Source organism: Onychostruthus taczanowskii, unplaced genomic scaffold, assembly GCF_017590055.1.
Source record: "Onychostruthus taczanowskii isolate IOZ18803 unplaced genomic scaffold, ASM1759005v1 scaffold16, whole genome shotgun sequence".
Taxonomy (NCBI): domain Eukaryota; kingdom Metazoa; phylum Chordata; class Aves; order Passeriformes; family Passeridae; genus Onychostruthus; species Onychostruthus taczanowskii.
The window spans coordinates 6499010-6515452 of NW_024498795.1; positions in this window are offsets into that span (position 1 = coordinate 6499010).

Sequence of the window (16443 nt, forward strand, 5' to 3'; positions counted from 1 at the left end):
ACTGGGACAATTCCCTTTAGCAATAAACAGTGAACAACAATGTAAAACATTATGGCATGACAGCCATCACCTGAATGAAGAACACACACCTGACTCATCCTTTTTGCTGTCTGTCAACAGCAATTCATTTGGATGTGGTAGTGCCTCTGTAAGCCACACAACAGGTTGCCTTCTCATCTCTTTTGGACTTTTGTACTAAAAATCTGTTTTCTCCACATTCCAGAGATTTTCATCTGTTTTCATAAAATCCCTGTTCTTCATGAAGGCCAAGAAGGATTTGTAATATCTATTAAACTGGCAATTGTTGCTGATTATTTTTATCACATTTTGTAACTTTAAAGCTCTCTCTAGTTGCTTGAATTTTGGGGTCAGTACACCATCCTCTTTCCATTCAAGACAGGAGTTCCCTATTTCAGGAGGCAAAGCCATGCACTATTTTAACAGACTCCTGAAGAGATGAAAAAGTTATCAATGGATCCTGTGGTCTAGATGAATATCTATTCTGCTGATGTGACTGTATGAAACACAAAAAGAGGATAAAAAGGAAGGTTCACTTTTGGCATTTAGATTCTCTTTCTTTGCTACACTTTCCCTGAAGCATATCCCTGCCTTTGTTTATCTCCATCTCCTGCTTTCTCTTCTCTTCTAACTCCTGCCCATTCAGAGTATTAAAATCCCCTTTGTCCTTTGGGTCACATTACTGCTCTCGTCAAATCCTTGTTGCCTGCAGCATAATTTTTAAAGGTCTTATCCTCCCATCTTCATGGGGTTACCCGTGCTTCATGCTTTTTCCAAGCATAAAATATAATCAGGGTAAGAAAGATGCCAGAGGCTTGCAGGGTTTGAAACCATTGTGTTTAAGTCTGGCAGTAGGTCAAGGCTGTGATGCAGCTGCAGAGCTGCATTTTGGTGGTTTTTTTAATGTCTCATCTGTAGTAGAGGTGAGCTGTGTAAACTACCTGTTGAAACCTTTGTGTGATGGAAAATCAGAGTGCTAGTAAATATACCATCAAAAAGAGAACAGGGAAGGAGAGGGAAAAAGATAAAAGCTGCTCAGTGAACTCATTACCTCACTATGGGATGAAAGGTGACCAGGAAAACCTAGTCATGGGTACTTGGCAGTCCTTTCCTGCCTCACCTCCTCAAGAGCAAGTAACACCCAACCACTGCAGGGACAGCAGTCACAGCCTTTCATGATGGATACAAAATGTGGTGTCAATTTATCTTTTTTTTTTTTTTCCTCCCCGAAATGACACATTTATGGTGTTTATCCCTGAGGAACTTTCAAGGATACGTACCAATTAATATGCATATTTGAAATTTTACGTTGTATGAAACGAAGAATACAGCCCAAGAAAAACTATCAAATATAAGGTTAAGAATTGAAATCTATATTGTTAACTCAAGGCTACCACACAGTGAAGAGCAAAGCCTTTTAAAGAATACCATACAATACATTACAGATCTAAGCTTTTCAAAGCAGGATATGCAGGATTAGGGCTACATTTAAATCCAAACACGATAAAAGGGAAAAACCAAATAGGCAAAACAGGACTACTTTACAGTGTTACATAAGAACTCATATAGGCAAGTAATTCAACCCCTGATTCTGTTTTGTAATGGTACCAGGAGGAAAAACAATATTTAACAGCATGTTTTTTTTTTTAATTTGTCCTTATCTGATCTGATACCATAAATATCAAAACACTTTAATCCAAACTGTATGGCTATTGCCATCACAGTGCAGAGCTCATTTTGTTTGTGAGACTCAGGCCTGTATTTTCTGTTTCAGCACATATCAGTGTCTGTTCAGCACCAGCTCAGCTCTGACATTTTGGGAGTTTGTGGCCGCTGAAATACTCAGCTTCGTGACACTTTTCAAATAACCACAGCATTATCTACACTGGGTTCTATTTTCAAGCTTGTGACAGATATTCTCAGCACTGACTCAGTCTTGAAGTCCCTCGCATTTTCAGGAAAAAATGCTAAGATTACACTATCCTTTGGGACTATGTACACTGCCTACATAATATACATCTATTTTTTAAGCAGCTTAGGATAGGAACCATGTATTATATAAAGTTGAGTGTATAGCCAATGCCCTTATTTAGTAATAACCCATGCTTCCACTCCTTCTGACTGCAGTGCCTGGTGGCAGACTGGGATTTGTTTGTGAGGAGATGAGTGGTAGCACAATAACATCTACTAAAATGCACTTGTTATTCCTGCCTTTCTCATTCAAAGATGAAGACGGCTGCGAGCAGCCAGCGGCAAAACCTCCTCAGTAATTGATATGCGTAAGAGGCTCCTAGATCCCACCCATGCCATTCCGACTTCTACCTCCCCAGGAAAAAATGCTGTGATGGAGACAGCAGCATTATCCTCAGGAGGGTACCACTGCTCCCTTGCTTCCCTGTCTCCCTCGCACTCTCCCCTGGGCTCTCAAAGAAATATCTTGCTTTTGAAACTCATGTGCCAGGATATTATTCAAAGATTTATGGTTCCTGATTCTTGCTACAGTCCGCTTTTGCGGCTTTGTTTACTTGGCAGGGTGAGGGAGGGAGGAGGGAACTGGATTAGCCTCAAAACCCCACAATAAAAGGCAGAAAAGTGCTGCTTTAGGCATTTAATAATCTGCATTTCTAGAGAATTACTGAATATGCCGGAATTATCTCTTGAAAATCTAGTGTATTTTAAAAGAGTTATTCATAGCACTTAAGAAACACTTGACATCAAAAATCAAATCAATCCTGTAGATTTGAAATCAACAGGAGTTTTGTTCTGATCTGGTAACCACTGTCACATACCATAAGAAAAGAGCAAAACAAAATGTTCTGGTTTTACCTACTTTACCTTTAGAATCATAAACATTACACTGATAATAATCAGAACCACTGGGATCCGAGCACAGGGAAAAAGAAAGGAAAACCAGTTTTAGGTCAAGTAAAAAATTTTCTTCCAATTTGTAAAGACCTTTACAGCTGAGAGGGGACTACAGTATTTCCCTGAAAATGCTGTGGGGAGAGGACTGGAGTATTGGTTTTGTTGACCTTTTTTTTTTTTTTTAGGACTGGAAAAAAGCTACCTAGCCTTTGCTCATGGTATTGGACAGATATCATGCAGTGGCTCAAAACGCTAATTTGCTTAATTGCATTAGTCCACTCCCCTCCTGTTATGGGAATTCAAGCTTCAATGGCAAATTCAACCTCCTAATGAGATTATGGCGCCATTCCCAATATGAGGCTGTGGGGTGGCAAAGGAGCCACGTGTTTCCGTGGTGACTGGCTGAGTGGTTAACCCTGGTAAGACGGGGTGGAGGGGAGAATCAGCCTGAGTGACAGTACTTCATCCTTTAAACTTCAGTTCATGGCTGAGCAAAGCAGAAATAGTGCCAAGCGATGACCATGGGGAAATTACCCTTGTTTTAGTCTTTGTCTCCTCCAGCTGATGTCAGTAGAAGGGGACAAGACAAAGGACCTCAAGCTGTGGTAAAGATCATTAAAAAGAAGACTATAAAGCCATGGACATGCCTGTGCCATCTATTAAATATTAATATCAGGTGAATGCAGATATTTTTCTTTGTTATGCTGTTTGATACTATGATTATTATTACACCTTTAATCCATTTCATGTAGTTTCACTCCTTTTTTAAGCCCCTTTGTAATGAAGGTGCCTTTTAGTCAGCTCCACCAGCTAATCAAATTGCTTTCCCTTCATTACTCACATTGAGCTTTTAAAGCCTGAAGCCTAAGCTAACTGGAATATATGGTCACGATTTAAGTAATGTGGAAGAGCTGAAGCTGTGCCAGAAACACAGCACATGGCTACATTTTTATTGCCTTCATATTAAGAGCAGGTGAGATGCTTTTGAATCAGGGACTGTTCAATCAAAAACATGCCCAATTACTGTACAGGAGTATAACAGTGTGAGAAATGGATTTGTAAAGAATTCTCATATCTGTAAAGAATTTTCACATCTGTTCACATAACAGATGTGTTTATCACTCACATATTTCAGTGGAAACAACTAATAGCCTTTTTTGCCATTTATCCAATAAATTTTGAGAAGACAAATGCAGGGCAATATTAAAGAGATCAAGTCTGTGAATGGAGAACAACAATAATTTTTTGGAAAAAAAATAATTTTTTTCCCAAGGCAAAGATATTTCTGAGTCAGAGGACAATGCTGCCCACATGCAATTAAGGAGTCTATAACCCACACACATGGTTCCCCTGAGCCCAGTTTAGTTCACAGCAGTGCAAACCTAGAGAATTTCCATAGTGGTCAGTAAAGTTAAGCTGTTGTCAAAAACACCCATAAAGGCAAAATTGTTAACTCTTTTTCCAAGCCTGCATATGTGAGAAAAGATTGGAGGAGCATGCCTGTGGGCAAGGCTGAATGAAGGGATTCAAGGGCTAGATAAATTCAAAGGTGATAAAAAACTTACACTGACCATCAAGACCACTGGCATGTGATTTGCCTCTCTGGTATGTGGCTTCTGCCCAGGAGCGTGGTGGTGGGGAACAGCAACCTGGTGCAAGGGCAAGAAGAGGAGATACCATTACTACATGACACCACCAGCAGCAACTCCTAGTTCCTCTACGCTCTAATTTAGTGCAACTGAGAGTGTCATCAATTGCTGAAATCTTTTCACTATTTTTAAACCTCAGGGACCAAATGGAAATCACATTTTAAAGATGGAAACTTAATTAGGGTTTTTGAGTAGTCATTTACCAAAGGAGAAGAGACAAGGGCAGCTCTACATTCCTTACCTCTCCTCAGGGAAAGTTTCTGATGTCTGCTGCCGATCCACGCGGTGTTTCCTTTATTGTGGATTTGTCTGTGATGGCTCCCGGCAGATCAGTTTGATGTAGCTGGTCACCAGGGTTAAAATGGAAGAATCAATAAGTTTCTCAGTTTGCATTTTTGTTTTCCTCAGCACTTTTAGGAAAGCCTCTAATTCTCATAATCACGTCCTGACCTTGATTCCCAAGATCATCTATTTTTGAAGATACCTCCACTGTAATCAAAGCCGCCATTACGGCATTGCTAGTTACACGTGTAACTGCTTTCATCTAGCTAGGCTCAGATTAAAGGTCCCTGCCACATTTAGGCTGCTGAAGCCAATGGCAGGAAGGCTGCTGCAGCAGTGGAGCCCTTACAGCCCCACAGGGGATGGTGGGCATCCACTTGTGAGGACCAAGAGCTTGGTGACCCTTCCCATGACAGCTCCTGCTTCTATGGCTCTGCTGGAGTGACACTTTTGCCTCCTGGAAAAACCTTGTTAGCCCCATCACAATCAATTGTCTGCAGTTAGGTCTAAAATATGACCTTCTTCAGCCCTTCAACCCAAGTATTTATTAAGTGTGTGGACAATTTTACTCATTAAGTTCTCACAGCCCATGTGGGGTGAGAGCAGCAGCTACTGTTGTGGTTGTGACACACATTTGCAGCTCCTCCCCTTCATCTCTGGAATTTTTTTCTGAACATTTTTTTGTCTTGGCTTTCTTCAAGTTTCTTTGTTTCCTGTTGCTCTAGAGCTCAGGAGAAGTGCTTCTGGTGTATTTCTGAAAGTTCAGCAGGATCAATAAGTTAGCAGTTTAAGAGGCTGAGAGGCTGGGAAGAAGGCAAGATAATCAGAGCACCTTTATAAGATATTTAACACATAATAAAGTACAATCAAATATTTTGATAAATAAATTAGGGGCCTAATCTCTCTTGGCTTTCCTAACAGTGACAGAGATGACTTGTTCTGATTCCACTTGGTGGAGGAGCCTAATTTAAGCATCCAGATTTAGATGAGTTAGTATAAGATGTGATGATTCCTTCCCACTCCTGTTCATTTTTCCACTGCTCACATGGGTAGGAAATTCTGATGTTACTTTTTTTTTTTTTTTTTCCAGCCATGTGATGTGACCCCTTATTGTTAATGAGAAGAGATAAACCTTTTGAAATGTGAGGATGAAATTACATTCTTTTTCAGGACTAGAGCCACAAGCTAATATAATAATGTAGAGCCTAGGAAAGAGCTACAGAGACACCCAAATCTCAGATCTGAAATTTGTTCCTATAATGAGAAAAACAGAACACTTATTAAATGGTTATTTACAGAGGCTCAGGATCACAATCCCAACCAATTCTGCTTTGGCCAGGAATAAAGAATAGTTAAGAGAGTAAGGATGCAAACCCAGACCTCCACCCACAGTTTCAGTGGGAAAAAAAATCGTCTTTCAGATGGGTTTTGCCATTGACTAATCCTGCAACAGTAAGAATTTTTATTAGCATTAAGAGGCCTTGGAACTAAAATGATCTCTTAAAATGCAGCCCCAACACTGTCTGGAACTGAATTTTGGGTGTGCAACATGCACTCAGAACAGACTTTGGCTGCACTATGTTTTGAACACAGCTGTGAGCACTCATGTAGCTATTCCCTTAGAAACATCCATCTTGGTTATGGAAATATTAGGAAATATGGTTCTGGAAATCCCTAAAAAATAACTACTAGTCCTTATGAGAGATCCTTCTCAACTGACCAGAAGAACTGTGGAATATAGGCAATTTTATGTAGAAATTAGCAAAAAAGGGGTATGGAGGCAAAGAAATACCAGTTTCTCAGTTTGCATTTTTGTTGCAACCTTTGTTAGGTTGCATTACCATAAAATATAAACAAATGGGAGAAAATGCTTTCATTATTCCAATTCAGAATTTGAGGGATTTCTAAGTTACAGCTCTGCCACAGGCAAGGGGTCAAGGACACTTGTCCCTTCTCAAAGCCAGCAACATTTCCAGACTACCTGACATAGGCTTAGGTGCTTGTGTATCCACAGGGGAGGAAGAAAAGGGTATAATGCAATGGGAATTAAATAGGTTCATCCAATTGTTGTGGTCTACCCCCAGCTGGCAACTAAGCACCACACAGCCCCTCAGCCACTGCCCCTGCTACCAGTGGCGTGGGAGAGAGTAAGAATACTCAGACTCATGGGTTGTGATAAAGACAGTTTAACGGGGCAGAAAATGAAGAAAATAATAATAACGATAAAATAATTTGAATATACAAATCAAATGTTGCACAGTGTGATAGCTCACCACCAACTGGTACCAGTCAGTTCCTGAGCAGTGGCCCCCAGCCAGCTCCCCCCCGGAGCATGATGCCATATGGTATGGGATATCCCTTGGGTCAGCTGGGGTCAGCTGTCCAAGCCTTGTCCCCTCCCAGCTTGTGCCTCTCCTGCCTTCTCACTGTCAGGGCACAAGAAGCTAAAAAGTGCTGTAAATTGCTCAGCAACAATGGGAAACAGAAGTGTGTTTTAAATGTTACTGTCACACTAAATCCAAAACAGAGCACCATACCAGTTACTAGGAAAAAAAATAACTTTGTCCCAGCTGAAACCAGGGCAGAAAATGCAGAAAATACTTACCTACTTTAATGCCTTTCCCCTTTGGTTCTACAGTCTTGCACATCACTTGGAATGTCATATTAAGTGTTGCAATGCTAGAAAAAGAGGTTTTGCTGCTGAAGTTGACATAGTTTCAACAAAAGCTGAGGGCTGAAGTTTTCTGTCTACCACAAATCTAGCCTGCCACATTGTGTATTTCAGAAACAAAGTACATACAGACCATTTCTAGTTGAAAGATGCTTCCACTAATGATTTTTTTGGCAAGATCTAGACTATGCTTTTAATATTATCAACATTTGCTTTGGTTTCTTTCTTCCATTTTAGCCTGTTTGCTTCTTTCTTCCTTCCTTCTGTCCATTCCTTCTAATTTTTCTGCTCCCCCTGCAGTAGTGCTCTTCAGGCACCTGGCAGTCCTGTCCCGTGGGTCCATGCATGCATGGGATGGGACTTTCATGTGACAGCTCCTTGGATCCTGATCCAAGGGTCTGAGCCCTGCTTGCTGGGGCTGCCAGAGGGGTGCTGGTGTGCCACTTGCACAGTGCTCAGCCAGCTCCCTTCTGAGTGGCAAGAGGCTGCTTTGGTGGCTCATCTGGGCACACCAGGAGCTCCGCTCGGCTCAGCTAGCGCTGACAAGGCAGGCACTTCCCCCACTAAATCTGACAGCCTGACAACACAGGTTTAATACTAAGGAGGACAATTTCCTTGCCAATATTTGCTTGACTAGTCTCATGTCTCCCTCCTTTTCCACTTTCACTCTCCCATGTAAATCCAATCTACTTGTGACATACTCCCATCCATTTTCCATTTTCATTTTATCCACAAACACTCCTGTAATTCTCTTCCCTAAAGAAGCAGTGGCCAGGCACACAGAGTGGTTGAAGCCCTAAGTGGTTACTGAGCTCCTGAGCCCTTACCAACACAGCTTTGTATGGAGTAAAATGACTCAGAAGGGGACAGACACAATGGATGTTCCTCTCTCACTGAGGAGAGAGATCAAGGTGCTAGCCATGGCTGAGATACTTTCTAATGAGGAGCTTTTAAGGGAGATCAAAGATGAGGCTGTCCAGATGTGCTATTGCAGTGTGCCAGAGGAGGAAGGACACTGGCCCATCCTTGCTGAAGCTCCTTACAGGAGAGTGAGGGGATTTAAGGAAAGAAGGAAAGCATAAGGCACTGAGTGGCCCAAGCAAGGCAGGACAGATCTGACTCCCACCTGAGTTACCACCTGGTGTGCAGCACTTGAGACATGAGGTCTGGCTGTCCCACAGACCTACCCACGTTTGCATTTACCTCTTATTCATCTTAATTACTCTTCTATTTTGCTACAGGAGGGAGATGTGGACCTTTAAAGGCACTATCTTTGAGATAGCCATCACTGCAGCCTAACCTCCTCCTCTTCTCATGGAAGAGATCTGACAAGTTAGACTTTTCTCTGAAACCACTGACTTGCTAAAGTTTTTAAAAAACTGAAGCATACAAAAGAGCTCCATATTAATTCAATAGGAATTCAGTTTCTAGATGGCAGCTGATTAGAACTGGATGACTGATTCAATCAAAGGACCCTGATGCCTGTTGATCAAACTGACAACTGATGTACTGTAGGGATTGCTTTTTGACTTATCCAGAGATGGGCAGGTACCTGGAAGAAAATGTCTAATTTTAATTTAGACCCCTTCATCAGACAAACCCCTCTTTTTGTTGTTTTTGTCTCTCAAACATTGATATTTACTTATGATGCCTACTTAGAGCTGTGCAGTGCATAGCAAAAGTTGGTCTTATTGCAGAAAAACTGAAGTTCACTTTTTACCACTGGCCAAATTGCATGCGGTATTCCTTAAGAGGAAAAAGAGAAGTTCAGAATAGCTCTCTTCCATCCTCCTTTGAGTTTCATTATCAATGACATTTTCTATTTCAGCAGACACCTAAACTTTCCTTATGAGCTTCCAGCACAGCCTAGCACAACCACCACTATTTAAATCTCTCCTATACAAATACATTTTATCCATAATTTTTATCTTATGACCCAGGAAGACATAAAATTCAATTTACTCATTAACCTTAGCTTTCTGAAACTGCAATTACTGCCCTGTGCACAGTCAGTAATTGAATTGAAAAAAGGTAGCATGCAAATGCCAGCCAGTGCTAGCTACTGCTAAATAGATAATCCTGCATGCTCACTAAAATTGCATGTGGCACAGGGACAGCAGGTAGAAAAGCAGAGCATTAGAAAGGAAAATGCACGAAGTTGCATATGAAGGGATTAAGAAGATGCAAAAGCCCAGACTCACAGTGAAATCACTCAGTGGGAATAAAAACAACACTATATTAGCTTAGGTTTATGATTACAGCTAATAGCACGCAGTTATTACTTTTGCATTGAAAAGCATTTTCTGAGTGGATGGTTTCACCACAGAATCAGATCTTTTTTCCCTGCCTTTTGTAATTCAAGATGCTGGCTAGCATTTTATATAGCCTAGTGTCTCCTGCCCCAGCTGTCATGAAAGAGATCAAGATATTACAAGTAAGGACTGGCCTAACAGAATGAGATTCAACTTGAAGTGTGCTTGTCTTTCAACATTGTTACTTTCCATTTTTTTCCTCCCACTGAAGCATGAGTGTATCCAGGCTTGCAGACAGTGCTTTTCCATTTTTTCAGCTTGATCTGTGTGTAGATGATCCTGGTCTCTTGCAGCTACATTTCATGTCTCATCACGGCCCTTGCAGAAGTATCTCACTGCCTGAGTGTATTTATCATGAGACCTCACATCCCTCTCACAGTCCTAATTCCTTAATTTCTTCCTTCACTGCTGGGAAATGCTCCAGTAAGTAAAAAATGCCACTTAAAAGCTTGACTCACCATGGTTCTGAACCCATACAAGGCATACCTACAGGACTATTTTCATTCAGTTCAGGACCATTCCCTCTAGCTGTACTTTGGTTCATGCCACAAAACTGTACTGGAGAACACAAGAGGATATCTACCCAAGGAGTCTAAAGCAGAAGCTGTTCTTCAGGAGCACAGGCAGCAAATTCTGACTGCTATTGGCAGCCTCTGCCCAAGGCCAGACTACAGCAAGCCCTGAGCAATCCCTTCCCTAGCAAGAACTCAGAATTTCAGCAGAACTGCTCATTTTGGATCACATCACTCATTAAGATTGACATAGAACCCATAACATAAGCATACACAACTTTCTCCTGTTTCAGTTTGGATCTACAGCTATGTATAGAAAACAGCAAGTCATTTTGCTAATCTTTTTGTTGTAAATGATGCCTCTTTAATCTGATGTTTATTAGAGTAGTTTTATGGTTCTCTTTGGCTGAACTTGTCTCAGCCTGACTGGTAACCTTGGTTTTGCTTGCTTAGCTGTAACAATATTTTTTTTTCCTAGTGATCTGACAGCTACTCCCCATTCTATGTACTTTTGCTTATTTTAATCACATGATGTAATAATCTTTGTAGAGACAACGGTGGCAGCTGGTTATTCTACACAGAAAGATGCATTTGGACTCACACATACAGCAGCCAGCGCAATTATACAGGAATAACAGTAAGGCCTTCAAAGGGGGAATACTGGATGTGGTCTAGACAAATACAGGCATGGGTTGATAAGAGGAGGCTTGGAATCACACTAAGGATGCAAATACTCATCAATGGTAAATTAAAGAAAGATATTCACTACTTGGAGCTGGGCAAAACTAGTGTTAGGGGCACAAGAGAGCAGACAGCATTATTGAACACAAATAAAATGCACTGTATATTGTAAATGCAGACGAGATGCACTTGCAGACCAGTGAAAAAAATCAAGGTCCATTGAAGTATCAGCAAACATGAAAATAGTCCCAAGTGGAACCCAGAGAGAGGAAGAAGTTGGCAACACCACATTCCTCTTGGCAAGGAAGAGGAGGAAACCCAGTCATAAACACCACACCCCACTCAGAGTGTGTGCATGTGCTTGTGTGCATCTCTGTGCAACAGTTTAAACTCATTATTTTCCATACAGTGAGAAGTATTAATTTAGTTGGATAATAGGGACTGTGAAACTTAGTAACTGGAGTAAAATCTTAGTAACCATTTATTGAATTTTATTTAAGTCTACTGAAATTTCAGTTGCGTGAACATTAAATTCTTGACTTCTCAAATAAGGCTTGTCCCCATTTTTGCTTATAACAACACTTCGAGAATAATAAACTGATTTGAATTAAGATGTGTTTTGACGCCAGTTTAATCCTTGTCTGGATGCAGAGTTCACAAAAACCTGCAAAAGGGAGTTATTTTGATACAGATTTGTATCTAGCACCAGTGGAACTGGATGTTAAACGTAACCAAGCTTAAACTTTTAATGTGTCAATGTGGAGATTTTCAAAGCTTTTGAACTGCTTTTAATCTCCACACAAGGTGACAAAAATAGTGTAACTTGCCTGTGATTTCTTTGGAGTGGTGACTATACACGTCTTGTACAAAAACCAGCCATTTTTTCTTCCCCCTCTCACACACATTCCACTGAGGAGAATTCTCTAAGGGACATTGGAGAGACATTGATTTGGGATAATTGTTAGATACTATAATCAAAGAACATAAGTCATGTAGAAAAATAATATTGGGGTTCTAAGAATATCTGTTCTATCCAGCCAACATAGACTGATTAAATCAGCTGGACTTTATTTACATGGATTTATAAAAGCCATTCTACACATCTCTTGCTGAAGGCTCCTAGAGATACTAAGATGCCATGGAACAAAAGTCCTCTTCTGGATAAATTGTTGATTAAATGATAAGAAGGTATTGTGTAAACTGATGCTGAAACCACATTTTTTAATGTGGTTCTAGCCCTCTTGAAAAGGGATGATAAAAAAAAAAAAAAAAGATGTACAAAGGAGGGCTGTAAGGATGTTTAAAGGTATGAAATGCCTTCAATAACAGGAACAACTGAAGATAATAGAACATGCCAAGACTGCAAAGGATATGACTGATGGAAACACTTGATACAAAATCTTAAAATTATGGGAAGTTATTTTACCACAGAAATGGTAGAAAGGAAACAATTGTTCAACTGTTTCTTCCTGTAAGAGAATGCTGGGGGAATGAAACAAATTAGTGGATGATAAATTCAAAATCTAAAAAAACCCACTTTTTCCCATAGTCTATTTTTATGATGTAGCACTTACCACCACAGTATATTGAAGATATCAATAATCCACATGGGTCTAAAAAAATGCAAGCAATTGGACCAATTCCTGAGAAAAAAAATTTGCTATTATGATTCATCAGCTTAGGGACAGCAGAAGTTTACCATCAAGACTTCCTGCCCAGCAGGGGAACAACTTTATTTTCTGTAAATCCTTGTCTATTTTAGGATTGCAGTGGGGAAAAAGCCTCCATTTTATGTCTGTTGATAACACAGAGGTTAGAGCAGCCCCTTCCATTTCTCTGTTCTTAAAAATCAAAACTGCACTGGAGCAAAAAAAGCAATGCCCTTATCCAGAGGTCATCTCTAGCTGCAGATGCATGTTCTGGTCTCCTCTTCCTGCCAGTGGTTGTTGGAGCTCTTTGGATGTTGTCCTTTTCCCCTGACATGCCACTAAAACCCTAACTGGGGGCAGCTGCAGTATCCTGCAAGAAGGACTACAGCCAGAAGCCTGGAGCATAAAGTAATTTTATAATTTGGCAGTTAAAACATTTTGGCTTCCTTCCCTCTACTGCCTTCCACTTCTGCCTTGCCTCTTTCCAGGCAAGCTTGGACAATTCCATAAAGCCTGTGTTTACATGGCTACTGTGAATCTGCATCACCATCCCTGAGGAAAAACCCTGACTTCTTTGTTCAGTGCTGGCCAGCTTTTAGGGACCCAAACTCTTACGCCAGCTAGGGAAGGTGTCTGTGGGATTGTGTGTATTAACATACTGAGACACACATGGTAGATTTTATAATCCTTAAACACAACATCAGGCAGCTTTAGAGAACGTGATAAGGAACTTTGGGTTAGAAGACAGCATAACAACTTTAATCTAAACAAGCAACTTAATTCCCTCATCACAACTAAAATCATAGCCAACACCAATCAGGATTCTTCTTTTCTAAGAGCCAAAATCATCTTCAGGAAAGGAAATAAAAATTAAAACTTGTAAAAAAAAAAAAAAAAACTTGTTTCCAGAACTATCTGTTAGGATCTACAGGGAGCTAGATTCTTTGGCAAGGGCTGGTAAACAGCCAGACTGACATAAAATTTTGTTTTAATAATATCAGCCCTGTAATCCTCTGTGACATAACAGTATCCTTAACTCTTTAGTACCTAGCATTGAAATAAAAAGTTTACCTCTACAATTTTAAGGAAAACACCCTTGACAAAGCACAGTTTACCTATATTTTGGCCAGAGTTGGAAGGAAAAATAGTTTCACTCCAGGCCATCTAATCAAGTACAGAAAACAGATTCCACAGGAAATTCTAAGAATAAAAAAAATGTTATGAGTCTTGAGCAAAAGCAAGGTAATAAATCAGACTGAGGGTGGGGTTTTGGCTTTTGTGGTGGTTTTTTAAAATTTTTGTTTGTTTGTTTGTTTTGGTTTTTTGTTTTGTTTTGCTTTTTGTTTGTTTGTTTGGGTGCTTGGGTTTTTTTCCCCCATTTTGATTCATTTATTAGGAAATTGAGAAGGCCCATCTGGATACTTACTGATTTTTGAATAGGTCACTAAGGGTATCATCAAGAAGTACAACTAAACAGATTGCATCTATCATGCAGTTAGGTAACTGGATGTTAGTTAAGAATAGCTTTTCTCTCAGAAAACATACTTAAGAAAACAAAATCAAGTACCTTTCTAATACTTTAGAACTTCCTTCCTTGTACCAAAACAACACACTCGTGCATTTCTTTGGCTATATTTTCAGTGCCCACAGCTAAGCACCACTTTAGTTGCTGCTTTGGAAAAAGCAGGAGCTGTGACGGAAGAGGCGTTTGCTCAGGAGGAAGCGGTGAGAAGGAATTGCTCATCCAGCAGGGCAGGGAACAGACTCCTCCAGTGGCAGAGCTCCACTGACCCCTAATGGACAATCCCCAACAGTGCCTGTCCTGGCAGGATTTTCCAGCCTTGCCAGAAAACCTCACATTGATCAGCATTGATCCTCCTTTCAGCCTAATACGAATTCTGACACCTCAACTTTTCACTATTTAGTGTCAACTTCTTTATTCCACCTTTGTATCTGACCGTCTGAAGTCTTCTAAGAAGCTAGAAGGAAGGTGAACAGTGTTTAATGCAGCCATTCTGACACCTAGCTAGGACAGAGCAAATTCAACTTCAATTCAACAGCAAATTCAATTTCAAATTGCTTTAAAAACTAAAGCAAACCGGTTTTACATCTTTCAACAATAAAAAACATTAAGGACTAACATCTCTAACTGACCCGTTTAAACTACTTTTAAAAGGAAGATGTGCAATCAGCACAATCAAGAACCTCTATAAACGATGGTAGTAATTTGAAAGGCACAGTCCAACTATTTGTGCCTTTTCTCCCCAAGGATCGACTATAGCTGCCATCAGGAGAGCAATGAGACGTTTCCATTCCAGGAAAAATCTCCCTGCTTCAGCAAAACTGCTACCATTTCCACTGAGTGAGAAACTGCCAGCACCAGAAGGGAGAATGAATCCATGCTGGCTGGTGCAGTTTCTTTTTGTCTTTCACAGACTGCAGAGATGAACTCATGGCAATGAACTCCCAATAGAGAAAAATGATCAAGCTAGAAACAGGCTGCATTTCCTATTCCCTGTCTAGAAAAGGGTTTTGTTCACGTTCTTTTTTTTACTAGTTTGGTTGCTCTGTTGCCCTTTTCCTATGCTCCTTGGTTTCCTTCCTACCCCAGAAATGTACCTGCTATAAATCTTCCAAACTAGAGAGATTTTTATGCGCAGAAGGGATGGCATGGAACAAAAAGGATCCCAGAGCCAATGCCCACACTGATAGCCAGCAGAACAGCCCTGTTTAGTCAAATAGCACTAGTTTGTAAGAAAAATGCTGGCTTCCAAGGCTAACTGGATGAACTAAAAATCCCTGCCTAAGTCAAAAAGACACACCAAATTTCAAATCCTGATTAAATCTAGCACTTGAAGTAATGATCACTTTATGGTATCACTTTCACAAACAAAAATGATAAAAGGCAAACCAATTCAGGCAAACCCTTTGCTGCCAGAAATTCCTGCCCCTTCAGTGTGGTGACATAAATAACAGATTAAATTAAATTTCATTAATCTCTGGTTAACAGAGCCTCTTGGGGGACAGTCTTAAAGGGTAAAGGAGTCCAAGAAGGCTGGACATGTTTCCAGAAGGAAATCTTGAAGCTGAAGTTGCAGGCCATCCCCATGTGCTGAAAGATGAGCTGTCAGGGAAGAAGACCCGTCTGGCTGACCAGAGCTTTGGCTGAAACTCAGGAAAAAAAAGTTTGTGACCTTTGGAAGAATGGGCAGGCAACTAAGGAGGACTACATGGACGTGTTGAGGTTATATAGAAAGAAAATTAGAAACAACAGGGCCCACCTAGAACTTAATCTGGCTATTGCCATAGAAGACAATAAAAAACATTTCCATAAATACATGAGCAACAAAAAGAGGGCTAAGGAGAATTACCACCCTTTATAAGATCCAGGGATAAACATAGTGACAAAGGATGAGGAAAAAGACTATGGTGTTTAAGACTATGGTGTTTGCCTTAGTGTTTAATAGTAAAGCCAGTTGTTCCCTGGGTACCCAGCCCCCTAAGCTGGAAGACAGGGATGGGGAACAGAATGTTCACAATTCACAATCCAAAGAGAAATAGCCAGTGACCTGCTACATCAGTTAAGACACACACAGGTCTAATGGGGCTGGATGGGATCCAAGGGTCCTAAGGCAGCTGCTGGTAGTGTTCAATGGGCCACTTTCTGTCATTTCGAATCCTGTGCTCAGCTTCACAACAAAACAGACATTGAGGCACTGGAGTGGCCCGGAAAGGGCAATGTAGCTGGGGAAGGGTCTGGAGCACAAGGCTTATGGGCTGATGGTTCTTTAGCATAAAGAAAAG